Source organism: Euprymna scolopes, chromosome 5 (genome assembly GCF_053919585.1).
Source record: "Euprymna scolopes isolate OS-2025 chromosome 5, ASM5391958v1, whole genome shotgun sequence".
In the NCBI taxonomy this organism is placed as follows: Eukaryota; Metazoa; Mollusca; class Cephalopoda; order Sepiida; family Sepiolidae; genus Euprymna; species Euprymna scolopes.
Window position 1 is genome coordinate 22,321,287 of NC_136486.1, and position 15,597 is coordinate 22,336,883.

A 15,597-nucleotide genomic window follows, 5' to 3' on the forward strand; every position below is an offset into this window, starting at 1 on the left:
CTCGAATTATTGTTAATCGCCAATCTAATCAATCCTCATCCTCAAGTGGCTTTTGACTCTGATTAGTAATTAATGTTTAATATAAAAACTAAAGAAACAAAAACGTTATTAACAGATGATACCTTCGATTTTAATGATATCAAAATCAATGAGAGAAAACAACGGAGGAAGAAAGAAAAATGATGAAGATTAATGTGATCTTCTTTGCCATTCAATCGCTATGTGTCATATTGTTATAGTGCTACTAAACTTTATGAATAAAGCTTCTATAGTTACAAACTTGCCTTTTGCCTTATTCAATCTTTTTTGAAGGAATCAAGGCATAAATAACAGTTATTGATGACGAAATGACAGATGCAATTTCGTCCAAGGTTACATTTCTTAGAATCGCGTGTCTAATATTTGTTTTCTACTAATCAATACACAAAGAGTTTTTCCTGAAAATTTTTTTTTATATTATGAAAAAAGAAGAAAAAAGAGGTAGCACAGGAAGAAGAAAAAGTAGAGAGAAAAAGAATAGACGAAAAAGAAGAAGAAGAAGAAGTAGTAGAAGAAGAAGAAGAAGAAGAAGAAGTAGAAGAAAAAAGGAAAAAGAAGTATGAGTAGAAAGACGGGGTAATGGAGATGGTAAAAACAGAATAGTATAAGGAATAAAAATGATAAAAAAAAGAAGGCGGCAGAGTATGAGGTGTGGGAATTAAAAAATTATTAAAAAACGAAAGTTGAAACGGAATAGTATTAGTAATGATAAGAAAACATGGAGGTGGTAGCATATGAGAAATGGAAATTACAGAGTTGGTAAAGGAAAACGGAAGTTGAAACGGAATAGTATAAGGATAAAATGATAAGAAAAAACGGAGGTTGTAGAGTATGAAATATTAGAATTAAAGAGGTGGCAAAGAAAACGAAAGTTGAAAGAATGGAAAGATATGAGAAGGGAAGGTGCTATTCTATGAGATATAGAAATTAAAGAGAGTAAAGGAAAACGACAGATAAAGATGGAATAGTATAATAAACATACAGATAAGGGAAGGAAAATGGTAAAGTATGTAATATGTGAATGAACTGTTTGTAAAGTTGGCTGGTTGTTTTTGTTTTACGGCATATCAACCCTTTTTGGGTTATTTAATGCTGAATCCAAAGATTTTGAAGAAAATTTTTTTAATAGAATATATTCGTTGTTTTCAATCGGTTTCTATTTAACCCATAGTTGGGGCCCTAACAGGTACTACCATTCCGGGTTAGAGTAGACCTGGGAGCAATGGTAATTAAAGGGTGGCTCTACACTCCCCAAAGCCCGCAAGCTGGGGCCTCACCACTGGATATAGTTTAAGGTCATATCCAGGACCTGTGTTTGTAAAGTAAAATAAATTCAGTAAATGAATAGTATAACAAAGTAAACCAATTAAAAAAGAAACAGGAAGAAAGGGGTGCGAAGAAGAACAACAACATCAATACTAATAAATTTTAAATCCATACATTTTGTTTTATTTCTCACATCTCGATGAGCGTTTGAAATAGCATCGAACATAATAATAATAATGGCTCAAATATATCTATTCATATGTGAGAAATGGTAAGAAAGAGATATCATATCAGTTGAGTTAGATAGATATATACACATTTGTCTATCAGTTGAAAAGACGAGACACTGGGTGAGATAGATAGATAGATAGATAGAGAGATAGAGAGAGAGAGAGAGAGAGAGAGAGGGAGAGAGAGAGGCGGATAAGATGTTTGAAAAGAAATCTATCTAATGCATTTTTCTTTACGAATGAAATTAAGTGTAGTTTGTATTGGTTCTACTAAGTAGATACACTTGAAACTTATTTCCTTTAATTACCTGTGGAATGTCCACAATAAATGCAAGCATCTAATATTGATACAATGTTTGCCAAACTTTTTGTTTATCTTTATGTTCAAGTATTTATTTTCTATTTTCTGTGATTCAATTATGTCGATCAATTGCGGACATTTCATTTCATAGTTTCCGATATTTTAATCTTACCTTTCTTGATATTTTCTTATATTATCGCCTTCTATTAAATATCCTTTTAACACGGAAAGTATCTTAAATATTTGATAATGCGAATATATAATGGATTTGGCAATATGCTGGGGTGCGAGGTGTGTGGATATTAACATGTGAGCGATGTACAATGTGAATATATGGAATATGTTGCAATGTAACGTTGTTGTTAATCTCTTTAAACAGTGGCGTTACATGTTAACACGTGATCCTCACGTTACATACGGAGAGAGTTGCAAAAGAACAAAAACAGCAAGAAATATGACTCAGCTTTTTCTGTTGAAATAAAAAAGGCATTTATTCATGGTACTTCCAAAATCACGCATTGCCTCTTGTTTTAAAAGTCACTTAGATTATCTCATCTACTTGGACCTCTACTGTTCCTGATATTCATAAATGACCTCCCCGATAAAATTTCCTCTGAGATGGGTATATATGCTGATGACACCACACTCTATAACAGGCACGACAGGAAAACAAATGAACACATATCTAAAGAAATGGCAGAAACACTAGACGATGACCTCCAATCTGTAGTGGAATGGAGACAAAAATGGATGGTCACATTCAATGCTGACAAGACTAAACTAGTTTCATTCAATAATTACAAGAAACCTTCTCTGCCACCTATAGCAATGGCCAACGACTCTTTATCTGAAAGTACGTCTTTCAAGCTCCTTGGCCTAACGTTCACAGGAAACATGAGTTGGAATAATTACATCGAGGGCATTGCCAGGGCCGCTGCAAGGAAGGTGGGCTCTCTATAAGGCCACCATTCACCCATGTATGGAGTATTGCTGTCATATTTGGGCTGGTGCATCTGCTGCTAGTCTCTCGCTCCTTGACAAGGTTCAAAAGAGAGTCACAAATTGATAGGCCCTGAACTGGCATCTAAGCTTCAGCCTCTGTCCCATCGACGAAACGTTGCATCCCTCTGCCTGTTCTACAAGTATTTTAATGGTGAATGCTCTGACGAACTGCAAACACTTGTTCCCCCACGACGTGAACACTCTCGACAGACCCGACAGGCTGCAAAATTCCACCCCCACACTGTAGAGATCCCTAGATGTAAAAGATCTTTCTACTCCAGTAGTTTCTTCCCCAGAACCGCTAGACTTTGGAATTCAATTCCAGGTCCCTGCTTCCCCAACTGTACTGACGTGCAGAAGTTCAAGTGCAACGTGAACCAACATCTTGCTGCCCAAATCCCTACATAGTACCCCAGTAGTTGTTGCCCCCGATAGTAGCCCCTCTACACCAAAGTGGCAATGTGCCTTGTTTGGGGTGAAAAAAAAACAAAAAAATGTAGTGACAAAACTTTACTGTGTCGACGCGAGTTTAATAGTCTCTCGTCGGCAATGTGAATATCTGAGAGGTGTTGCAATGTGAATACCTGAGAGGTGTTGCACTGTTATTATGTTAGAAATATTGCAATGTGAATATGTTAGAGATATTTTAAAGTGACTGCATAAGAGATGTGGCAATGCGAATGTATGAAAGATATTGCAATGTGAATATGTACATGATGTTGGAATATGAAATGTGAATATGACTGATATTGTAATTTTAATATATGGCATGTGGCAATTTCATTATATAACATGTTCCAATTTGAATATATGACATGTGGCAATTTAGATGTATGATATGTAGTAATTTGAATATATATGTAGTAGCTTGTATATATATATATGATATGTGACAATTTAAATGTACATGACATGTGAAAATTTGAATCTATGACAAGTTTCAATTTGAATATATGACACGTGGCAATTTGGATATATGAAGTGTGGAAATTTGAACATACGGCATGTTGAGATTTAAATATATGCCATGCAGTAATTTGAATATATGCTATGTGGCAATTTATTTACCTGACATGTTTCAATATATATATATATATATATATATATATATATATATATATATATATATATATATGACATGTGGCAATTTGAATATACAGAATAAGTTTTTTATGCCAAATTAATAGTTTAATATGGTAAAATTGTTGCTCATTTTTGCATTAAATTCTAATCCCTATCAATCAATAATTGTGCCTTAAACAAATACAATAATACTTAGTTCGCTGCACCTTATCATAACAATGGTTCTCACAAAATTCTTACAAATGGGATGAATAGTTTCACAGAAAACGTTTAGAGTAAATATAGTATTGTGGTAACTAAACTGTATTAATCCCTAATTGTGCATTGAACCGATATCCTAATACTCAGTACGCTGCACCTTATCATACTAATGTTCATACAAAATTTCATTAAGATTGACCCAGTATTTTCTAAGAAAAAGCGGAAGGGACAGACACACTAAGAGAAATAGCCCTAAATATATCTAAGGCTTTTGACAGGCTATGGAACGAAGGTCTTCTTAGGAAAATCAGATTATATGGTATCACTAGAAGAATACATAACGTAATTAAATCCTACTTAACTAAGAGAAGAATCCAGGTTGTCCTCCACGATCGTACATCTAATCAATATGGTATAAATGTAGGAGTACATCAGGGGTCTACGATTGGACCTTTATTATTCTTAATATTCATAAATGACCTCCCTGATAAAATAGTCTCTGAGATAGGTATATTTGTTGATGACACCACATTCTATAACAGGCACGAAAGGAAAACAAATGAACACATATCTAAGGAAATGGCAGAAACACTAGAGGAAGACCTCCAATTTGTAGTGGAACGGGTATATACATGGATGGTCACATTCAATGCTGCCAAGACTAAGCTTGTTTCCTTCAATACTTACCAGAAAACTTCTCTACCACCAATAGCCAAGAACACATTACCTGAAATTACTTCCTTTAAACTACTCGGCCTTACGTTTACAAGGAACATGAACTGGAATACTTTTTACATAGGCATCACCACTTATCAAGGCCAAGAGGCCACTCGAGAATAAGGGTTAAAGAGTGTACAGTATAAAAATCGGACAATATAGTAATCGTTAGTAATGGAAATTCGGTAAATTTGTTAACATATATGGAACGACTCATCAAAAACTTGTTTACGTTAGACTTGAAGACAACCATATTTTAGTCAGCTGGAAAGCAGGAAAACGGAAGACAGTTCCACAGGCGTGCAGTTCTAAGAAAGAAGCTTTGTTCATGGAATCTACGTTTAGATTTAGGCACAGATAAAGAGTGGGGGAAATTATTGATAGTGTTTTCAGCTAGACGGGTGTTTTTTTGTGAAAGTTTGGCGAGGGGGTACCATAGATTTGAGTTCAGCGAGCACTTGCCATGAAAATAATGATAAAGCAGAGACAGGTTTGCAACACCTCTTCTGCGAGAAAGAAGTTGCAAGGAACAGAAAAGGACATCTTCTACGAGGCTACGAAGTCCATTTTGAATTATATCAAGGTAGGATAAATCCTTTCTAGCAGCTTCTGCCCAGATGTAGCAACAGTACTCCATCCTTGGACGTGCTTGGCTCTTATATAGATATAGAATTGCATCAGCAGTGAGATATCTACTGGAGCGATAGAAGGATCCCACAATTTTTCCAGCGACCTTGGCAACAGATTTAATGTATGAGTTCCATTTCAGATCAGGAGTAAAGGTCAAGCCCAGAAGCTTGTCAAAACATGAGTCATCCCAAGACAAGAGCCATTCATTTCAATTGATGCCATATGGGATCAGAGCGTTGATGATGTAAAGATAAAAGCTTGCTTTTACATGCATTAAAAGTAACAACCCACCTCTTGTCCCATTGTATCACTTGTTCGAGATAAGAGGAGAGAGAATCAGAGAGAACTTGGTCGTTTACGGTCTTATATGTGCTACCATAGATAGTAGTGTCATAAGCATACATGTCTACGAATGATGTAAGGATGTGATTTGGAAGACCATTAATGCAGATAAGGAAGAGAGTTGGGCCCAGGATGAACCCCTGAAGGACTCTAGCGTTAATACTGTGAGCTTCTGATTCCTGCCCATCAACCACTACTCTTATGAACCTATCAGTGAGAAATCATTTAATAACTGAGAAGACATTTCCAGCTATACCGTTGCTGGAGATCTTGTGAAGTAAACCTTATATATTAATAATGTATAATAATATATATATATATTGAGAGCATTGCCAAGACTGCTTCGAAGAAAGTATGCTCTCTATATCATGTTAGAAAACTAATTACGCCTGAAAGTATCATGTACCTCTATAAGGCCACCATTCGCCTATGTGTAGAGTACTGTTGTCACATTTGGGCTGGTACATCGGTAACTAGTCTCTCACTCCTGGACAGGGTCCAAAAGAGAGTCGCCAACTTGATAGGACCTGAACTGTAATCTAAGCTTCAGCCTCTGTCCCATCCACGAGATGTTGCATCTCTCAGCCTGTATTTTAATGGTGAATGCTCTGACAAACTACAAGCACTTTTACCCTCTCGACGTAAATACCCCCGACACACCCGACAAGCAGCTAGATCCCGTCTACACAGTATAGATCCCTAGGTGTAAGAAAGCCTTCTAGTCCTATAGTTTCTTCCCCAGAAACTGCTTTGGAACGCCATTCTGGAATCCTGCTTTCCGAACTGTACTGACATCCAGAAGTTCAAGTATAATGTGAACAGACATCTTGCTGCCCACCTCCCTTCATAATATCCCTGCAACGTATGTTCCATGTAGTAGCCCCTACTCCAAAATGGCACTGTGCCTTATTTGAGGTTAAAAATGAATAAAAATATATATAGTATAGATTTGAACATATATCTCACTTCCCAACCCCCACTGTGGATGCCCTCATAAATGTTCCCTCTACTTCACAGTGCCCATTTGCGTCTCAGTGGCAATATGTCTCTTGTTTGTATTGAATTGAATTTAAAAATTATTTTTTTTTCTCGTTCTAAAGCAGTTATCTTTGCTTTGAAAAATGAGGTTAACATAACCCTTTAATTTAAACCTTTTTCCTGTGGTTTTTATGCATCTTCCAAGAAAATACTCCAAGAAAATTTATTTTTTTATTTCTCTCAAACTTTCTGCCATTTTGTAACGTGCTAAGGGTACAATCAATTTTTATTACAAAATTAGTTTATGGAAGTTCTCATTCATCACAAACCAATCCAATGTGAATAAATTTGAACAATAGCACACAACTTTCATTCTAGTTTCTTTTTCAACAAATAAAACATTAAGAGAATTCACAAAATGTGACAATAATTTCTCAAGACATTTATTATTTTTTTGTATTTCTTTATGTATAATTGAAATATCACTTCCGGTCTCAAGTTGAAATTTTTTATCGTTAATTTTTTAACATCTTTTTACGTTTCTCTCTCTCCTCAATCTAACATCTCGAGAACATTGCATTCATTTTGTTCTTTTTTGTGTTCGACATTTTTTAAATGTCCATTCACTGCTTTTAATTATTGCGTTACAAGTACCGTAAACATTTTAATAGAATGTAGATAGATATAGGTTACTTGATTTATATTATCCACATGTCTTGAGCTGTTTTCTTTATCATTATTGCATCCTTTTTTCACGATCAATCAGCTGCTGTACTGTAATTTTGTAATCGTTTTTAGTCTGTGAATTTCAAAAGCCTCTTTAATCACTCTCACATACGCAATATTGTTAGTGTCAGTTTTTTTCTATAAATACTATTATGACATATGCTCTTCAGAATTGTTTGACATTTTTCCCTGCTTCGTTTGTCTCAGCTCGTTTGATGCGTTGGTCTAGTGGTCTTCATCAATTCACTGTCTTCATACTTCATTTCCCTGCTTTCCAACTGACTATAATATGGGTGTCTTCTATGTCCAACGTGAACAAGTTCTTGATGAGCCATCCCCTTAATTAATTCAATTTATTCAATTCCTACTACTAACCATTACTACGACATTTTCCCCTTGGCTGCTATACACAATCATTAATGCTTATCCTCGAGTGAACTCCGGGCTTTGATAAGTGACGACTCCTTTGTAAAAAAAAAAGAAAATGTAAGACAGCTTCTTATATCAGCAATTTCTTTCCGTAAACTGCAGGCTTGTGGAACTCTTTTTCTGTTGACTGTTTTTTTTTCCTACCTATAGCTTTGATCTATTCAAGATTAAATTCCTGAAACATTTTTATGGTCTTTGTGCTAATCATCTTTGATTTATCTAAGCACCTTAAATCAAGTGGCTTCATCCATTGTCAGCAGGCAAAATGTTTCACCAGCCTGCAGTTCTTAGAAAGGAGCTACTAGAATAGGAAGTCGTATAACAAAAAGGAATAAAAACAGTGAATTGATGAAGACCACTAAACTAACAAATGAATAAAGCTGAAACAAAAGAAGCATCGAATAAAAAAAAAAAAATTAAAAAACACACGCCATGATTGCATTGTCACGCATCACTTAAAAAAAAATGTTTTCTCAAAACAATAAAAGACAATTTTTCATCTTACTCTTTAAAGGCCAACGGATAGACTAGTATTTTTTTAATTACTACGATATATTGGGAACAATATAATAATCAATAGAGTATTTTCTCTATAATAATAAATAGGAAATCTGCATGAATTAAGATATTTTATTTAAGTGTATTTTATGACCGCGACACGATTAGAAGCCAGTACTATAGATTAGGTAAGCTATAATGGCCAATAGAAAATTGTCTTTATACATAATACAAATTAAGATATATGTAAGCGTATTTTACGACCGTGCTACACCGAGAGGCCTGCTAGTCTATCTACCTATATATAAAATGTTGCCTATCTCTTTGCATGTCTGTCAATTTTGGTCTAGAGACTGGAAACATTATATATAAAGGATTTCGACCTGTGGGACAAATTCGATTTGGTATTAAGCCAGTAAAAATATATTCTAAGGAGTCAAAACGTGTTATTTGTACTCTTGCGAAAGTATACATTTAAAATTTTTAATAACGTTATGTTTTATAAAAAAAATTATATGCGTGTGGACGTAGATTAGACAGTGACGAATAAGGGTGGAGAATTAGATGTTTTAGTTTCTATTCTAGTTCATGGCACTCAGGCATCTTTTTTAATTATTTTTTAAAAATCATTGCTATATATCTAGTACAATATAATAATCAAGAACTGGCTTTATGATAAAAAATATAAATTAAAATATATTATTTCGCATGAATTAAAATATCATACTTAAGCGTATTTTATGACCGAGCCACGACAGGAGTCGACTACCATATGTTAAGCACAATAAAATTATCAATTAAGAATTAGTTCTGTAATGATAAATTCGAAATCTGCATAAATTAAAGTATCCTATTTAAGCGTATTTTACGATTAGGCAACACCGGACAGCTTTCTAGTATCTATGTGACCTTGTCTGTCCGTGTGATGAACGTTCTCTACTAAACTACTCTGCCAATTTTTGTTATACAGATCTGACACTTCTTGGACCTGTGGAACAAATTTAATTTGATTTTAACCGGCAAAATCGCCACTTTAGCGGGTATACGTCGAATTTAAGTTCTTCTATACGCATGCGCAAATATACATTTATATGTTTAGCAATGTTATTTTATATGTTTTTCTATGCGTATGGGCTTAGCTCAGATGGTAAGAAACAATACTGAAGTGCTATATTTTTTAGACTCTAGCTGAAAGCACCAAAGTCATATTTTTAACTTTTGATATCATTAATATATATTGGGTACAATATAATAATCAACAGAGAACTGGCTCTATAATAATAAATATGAAACTTGCACGATATCATATGTAAGCGTATTTTACGACGGGGCAATTCCGGGAGGGTTACTAGTTTATATATAAAACACAATGTCTGTGAGTTATGTTTGTGTGTTTTCTATAGAAAGAAAGGTGAGATAATTTACAAAAAAAAATCTAAGTGTGTATTCTCCTGTAAAATTTAGACAATAGAAATGTTCTTGAATATTTAAAGTGTATTGTAAATGGAACGTAAGAGAATGTCATCTTTCAAACTTAAAATATATTCTATTTTTATGAAATTTAAATCTTATATATTAAATTTTCTTGGGAAAATAATCGAAGTGGTTCCAAATCTCTAAGCGTCCTCATAACCTAAGCAAGCTATGATATCGAACTTTCTTTCAAATTTCAAGTATATTTTATTTTGATAAAATTTATATCATACGAATAAAATTCTTCCTGGGAAAACAATGGAAGTGGTTCCAAATCTCAACGTTACTTTCCATGTGACAAATATGTTCTAAAAGCTAAGTAACACATGGTGACAGAACTCTTTCAAAGGTTTAAATACGTATATTCAATTTTGACGAAAAATTAAAACATATGTAGAAGGCACTAATTCGGGGAGATTTCAATTTATTCCAACTATATTAGAAGACCTAACTGAAGGAGTACTGTAACTGATCCTATCAAATCCAGAGCAACGTCAGGTCTTCCTGTTAGTAGTTTATGAGTGTCAAATTTAATTCAGAAAATATATATTATTTTAATTGGAATTCATTATTGAGATGAGCATTATTTATATTAATTTATTCATTGCGGACTATTATTCTCATCTTTATTGGTTGTTGTTTCACAACGTTTCGGCCAACTATTCCTCTGGCCTTCGTCAGGTGGTAACCGCGACGAATAGGAACTTCGAATCTCCTAACTGCATTCTTAGCAATCACTGCCATCCGTAGTTGTTGTTGTCGTCTCACTACGATGAGAATTGTCTGAAGATAGCGGTTTCAATCCTACCCAAAGCCAGCCAGAGGCTTACTTGGCCAAAAACGTGGTCAGACAACAACAACTACGGATGACAGTGATTGCTGAGAATACAGTTAGGGGATTCGAAGTTCCTATCCGTCGCGGTTACCACCTGACGAAGGCCAGAGGAATAGTTGACCGAAACGTCGTAAAACAACAACTAATAAAGATGAGAATAATAGTCCGCAATAAAAAAAATTAATAAATTCAGGAAATGTTATGTAGTTTTTACTAACCAATTAGTAAGCAAGCGACATTTGATGAAACATGAAATGTCAAATGATCTTCATAATAAATGAATAATTGACAATAATGGAAAACCAATAAATTTTAGAGCACGGACATTACATTTTGGTGTGTCTACGCGTCTTGGAAAGACAATTCGTCCGGCAGATGATCATCTCTTACCATGGTGTAATGAACGAGAAGACTGTTTCGTATTGTAGCTGATAGCCATGGCAAAATACAAACATTTCACAATTAAAATTAGCAGCAACTACACGCTTCACTGTTCTGTTCCAACTGTTGTGTAAGTGAAATAGAAACATGATAGTGTCAGAGATACTCGGCTAGCAGGTCTCTAGTGAAACTCAAGAAGGGATCGACACCAGTATCTGTCATCCTCTTGTTACGTAGCGAAGGGGATCTGAAAGAGAAGGTGCATTAAAACAGATGGGAGACTAAACGCGTAAGAATCCCTGGGCACTGACGAGAACAGACGCATAGAGAAATCCTTGCCAACTGGTAAGGGGGAGCGCAACTGGTTTAAAGACGCTCTGCCTAAATATGTAAATATCTCTACCTCCACTTCATTTCTTCTGAATATCTCTTTCTCTCGTACACACACATTAGTTCTCTGTCTTTGTTATGTTTAAATAAAACTTTAAAAAAAACAGCGTCTACGAGGTTTTTTATCAACAGTCGATGACGCATTATTTTCTTGATGACAACCGGAACTTTTTTCTCAATACGAACTAAATGATCGTGTTCTCGATTTAAAGTTGCCAAAAGACTCTGCCGAACTTCTTGCATCCCGTATAAAGGATAATAACATTTTGAATAATGAAGTACAAAAATCTTTTTCCGTGCCAGGTATCAGGAATTCATAAGATATTTTGCTAAGAAACGACTTAGTCTATTGCAATGACATTGTGAAGCTACTGATACATCCCTAAGATTTTTTTATTGGCAACAGCAAACGGTCTTTGAAATGTGTTTTGTCCTAAAATATTTCTCATGGTCAACATACATGGCTGATTTGTGTCAACTAAAAAAATATTTACTTGTTTGATTTGGTTTGGTTGTTTTTGTTTTACGGCACATCAGCCATTTTCAGGTTATTTACTGCCGAATCCAGTTATTTTGAAGAATTTTTTTTGATAGAATATATTTTTTTAAGTCGGTTTCTATTTAACCCATAGTTGGGGCCCTAACAGGTATTACCACTCCAGGTCAGAGTGGACCTGAGAGCAATGGCAATTAAAGAGTGGCTCCACACTCCCTAAAGCCCGCAAGCTGGAGCCTCACCATCGGATATAGTTTAAGGTCATATCCAGGACATTCTTGTTTATTGAACAGTCGGGATTTATGAAATATCCATGTTTTTATGCTTCTGCGATTACTGAAACAATTCACGAAATCATTGGATAAATATGGACGGTGTTTTCAGTTTTTGTGCGAAACCTTTCTACCTTTGTCAACTGAAAACATTAAAGGCTGGTATTTTCGATAGGCCCCAAGTTAAACAGCTGATCAAAATCTCTCCCATGTTTGAGGAGACCATGAATAATGTTGAACAAGGAGAGTGGGACGGTTTTGTTCGAGTCGTGATAAATATTTTAGGTAACACAAAAGTGGAGAACTATAAAGAGTTTATAGCAAACATATTAGTGGTCTTCACGAATCTTGGCTATAATACTCGCACATGGACTGTTTTCCTGAAATTGCTGGCTATTTAAGCGATGAATAAGTGGAGCGCTTTAGCTAAGACTTTTAAGAAATGGAAACACGCTACTATGGCAGGTGAGATATGATGATTGGAACTTAAAAATAAGATGTGCATGCACCAAAACATTAGCCACCACTAAAATAATCGAAATTTAGACCATACGAGGGCCGTGCAATAAGTAATGCCCCTGACTCACTTCCAGTTGTCTGATCTAGCTGAAATTTTGCATGTGCAATGATTTATATCTCTACGGTTTATGTGGTAAATTACAGCTCTAAAATAATTGTGATTTCTGTTTTACAGGTGTTTGAACTGAGTCAGGTGTGAAATGGAGTCTGTTGAATATCGAGCAGTGATCCGGTTTTTGTATTTGAAAGGACGCACACCACAGGAGACTTTTGATAAAATGAAAGAAACTTATGGTCATAATGCCCCATCATATGACCTTGTAAAACGCTGGCATCGTGAATTCAAACATGGCCGGAAGTCTGTGGAAACAGCTCCCAGACCTGGTCGCCTCCCTTGATGAGGCTGCCATTTTGGCATTACTATTCGCCAAATACCCAATATATCAAGATTAGTACAGGGGCTAAGGAAACTATCATTCATGACCATTTTCATATGCATAAGGTGTCTGCCAGATAGATTCCCAGGTTGCTCACACAATTCCAGAAGCGAGAACGCGTCGAGTGCTCGAGGATGAATTTGGAGATGTGCCAAGAAGATAAGTCAAAGTTTTTCAAAAGCCTGATTACATAGGATGAAACCTGGGTCCATCACTATGATTCAGAGACCAAATCCCAGTCAATGCAGTGGAAGCACTTAGACTCACCCTCCAAAAAAGGCAAGGGTGCAGCCATCCTCTGGCAAGGTCATGCTCACAGTCTTCTGGGACCAGGACGGAGTAGTGATGACAGATTTCCTGGCAAAGGGCACCACAGTTACACGAGCCTATTATGCTTCACTTTTGAGGAAATTAAGGGAAGCTATCAAAATCAAGAAGCGGGGCAAGATCAGCAAAGGTACCCTCCTCCTGCAGGACAACGCTCCGGTCCACAACTCGCATATCGCCAGATTAGAAGCACGGGCATGTGGTTATGAAATCCTTCCCCATCCTCCCTACTCTCCTGACCTTGCACCCTCTGACTTTCACCTCTTCCCAGCCATGAAGTTGTTTTTGACAGGAAAGCGTTTCCCGGATGATGCAGCCTTGATTTGTGAAGTCACGTCGTGGTTGGAGGACCAACCTGGGGTGTTCTACAAAAATGGACTCCAGAGCTGCATCAAAGGATGAGAGAAATGCATAACTCTGGGTGGTTCCTATGTAGAAGTAGAAAAAGACTAATAATTGCGCCAAGTTTCGTTGCTCTACTGCTATGGGAAGTGGGGCAGGAGCATTACTTATTGCACGTCCCTCGTACTGATGCAAATATTAATTTTTGATTTTTAATTACAAGTACTACACATGAAGTACATAATAATTCGTTGTTACAATTAACGTGATTCAATCATTACCTCTGAAACATCATTAATAAAAATTGTTTAAAAGATAAAAGTTATAATCAAACATCCATATTTTAATACACATTTGAAAATCTAATTGATCTCCGAGGGCAAAATGGATTTCATTTCTGGATTCCGCATAGCAAAATTATAACAAATCAATTTTTTAAAATTTCTTTTTGTTTATCGGTGTTATTAATCTTCATTTATTTTTACTTTTAAATATTTTCTCCTTTTTTTTTTTTTTTTTTTGATTTTCGTCGAATTTTATTTTTTCTTCGTTACTTCTTTTAGATTTTCCTGTTCGCCATTTTTTTTTTTTTTTTGATTCATTGAAAGTTCCCATTTCTTTGTTTTTCTCCGTTTTCATTGTTACTTTATTAGATTATTGCTTGGTATATTTCATCAAACTCATTGAACTTTCTCTTCCCCATCCTTTTGTCTTTGTTTATTCATTTTGTTTCTGCCTTTCCAATATGTCGTCAGCATTTCTTGATTTCTTCATTTCTGCTATACTAAACGTAGAGTTATTTTTTTCTCATTCTAAAATTAACTCACGGCAATGAAATTGAGTTCGAATACAAAAAGATCCTTTCAATAAATATTATTACCCCTCTTCCCACTCTCTCTCTCTCATTCTTTCTTTTATTCTCTCTCTCTCTCTCTCTCTCTCTCTCTTTCTTACTCCCCCCCTATCACTCTCTTTCTTCTCTTTTTCAACCGGAAACTGAAAAGACGTTTCAAAGTTCATGTCTTTTCGTTTTGGATCTGGATTGTTAATTCGAAACATGAAATGCGTGACATTGCGACACCCATATTTTTTTCTTATTCGAACTTCACTGCGACAATAAAGTTCATCCACAGGTGGTTTTGACACAACAGCGAAAATGGCAGATTTAGTTTTTTTTACAAATTTATTTGCTCTTTGCATTATTGAAACAGCACGACTTCTCACTTGTCAAATCGACAGGAATCTATGTATGTATACACACGCACACACACACACACACACACACACACATATATATATATATATATATATATATATATATATATATAAAGTTTGAAAAATAAAGAGTAAATTTACATAGGAACTTTATTACATTATCAAGTCAATAATAGTTACAGAAAGAGAAATAAGGGAGAAACCTCTTTAAGGCTAGCATTATACAAATGTAAAGATAAAAAACATCGTTTTTGAAAATATTCAGATGAGATATGGTATAAGTTTTCAGATTATAATTGGAAAAAATTATTATAGTGGGGTAATACGATATTGATAAAGCAGAAACAATAATTAAGGCTAATATATATATATATATATATATATATATATATATATATATATATATATATATATATAAATCTCAGAAACAGTGTTTCATGGTAAACAACTGATTATCCCTAAAAAAAT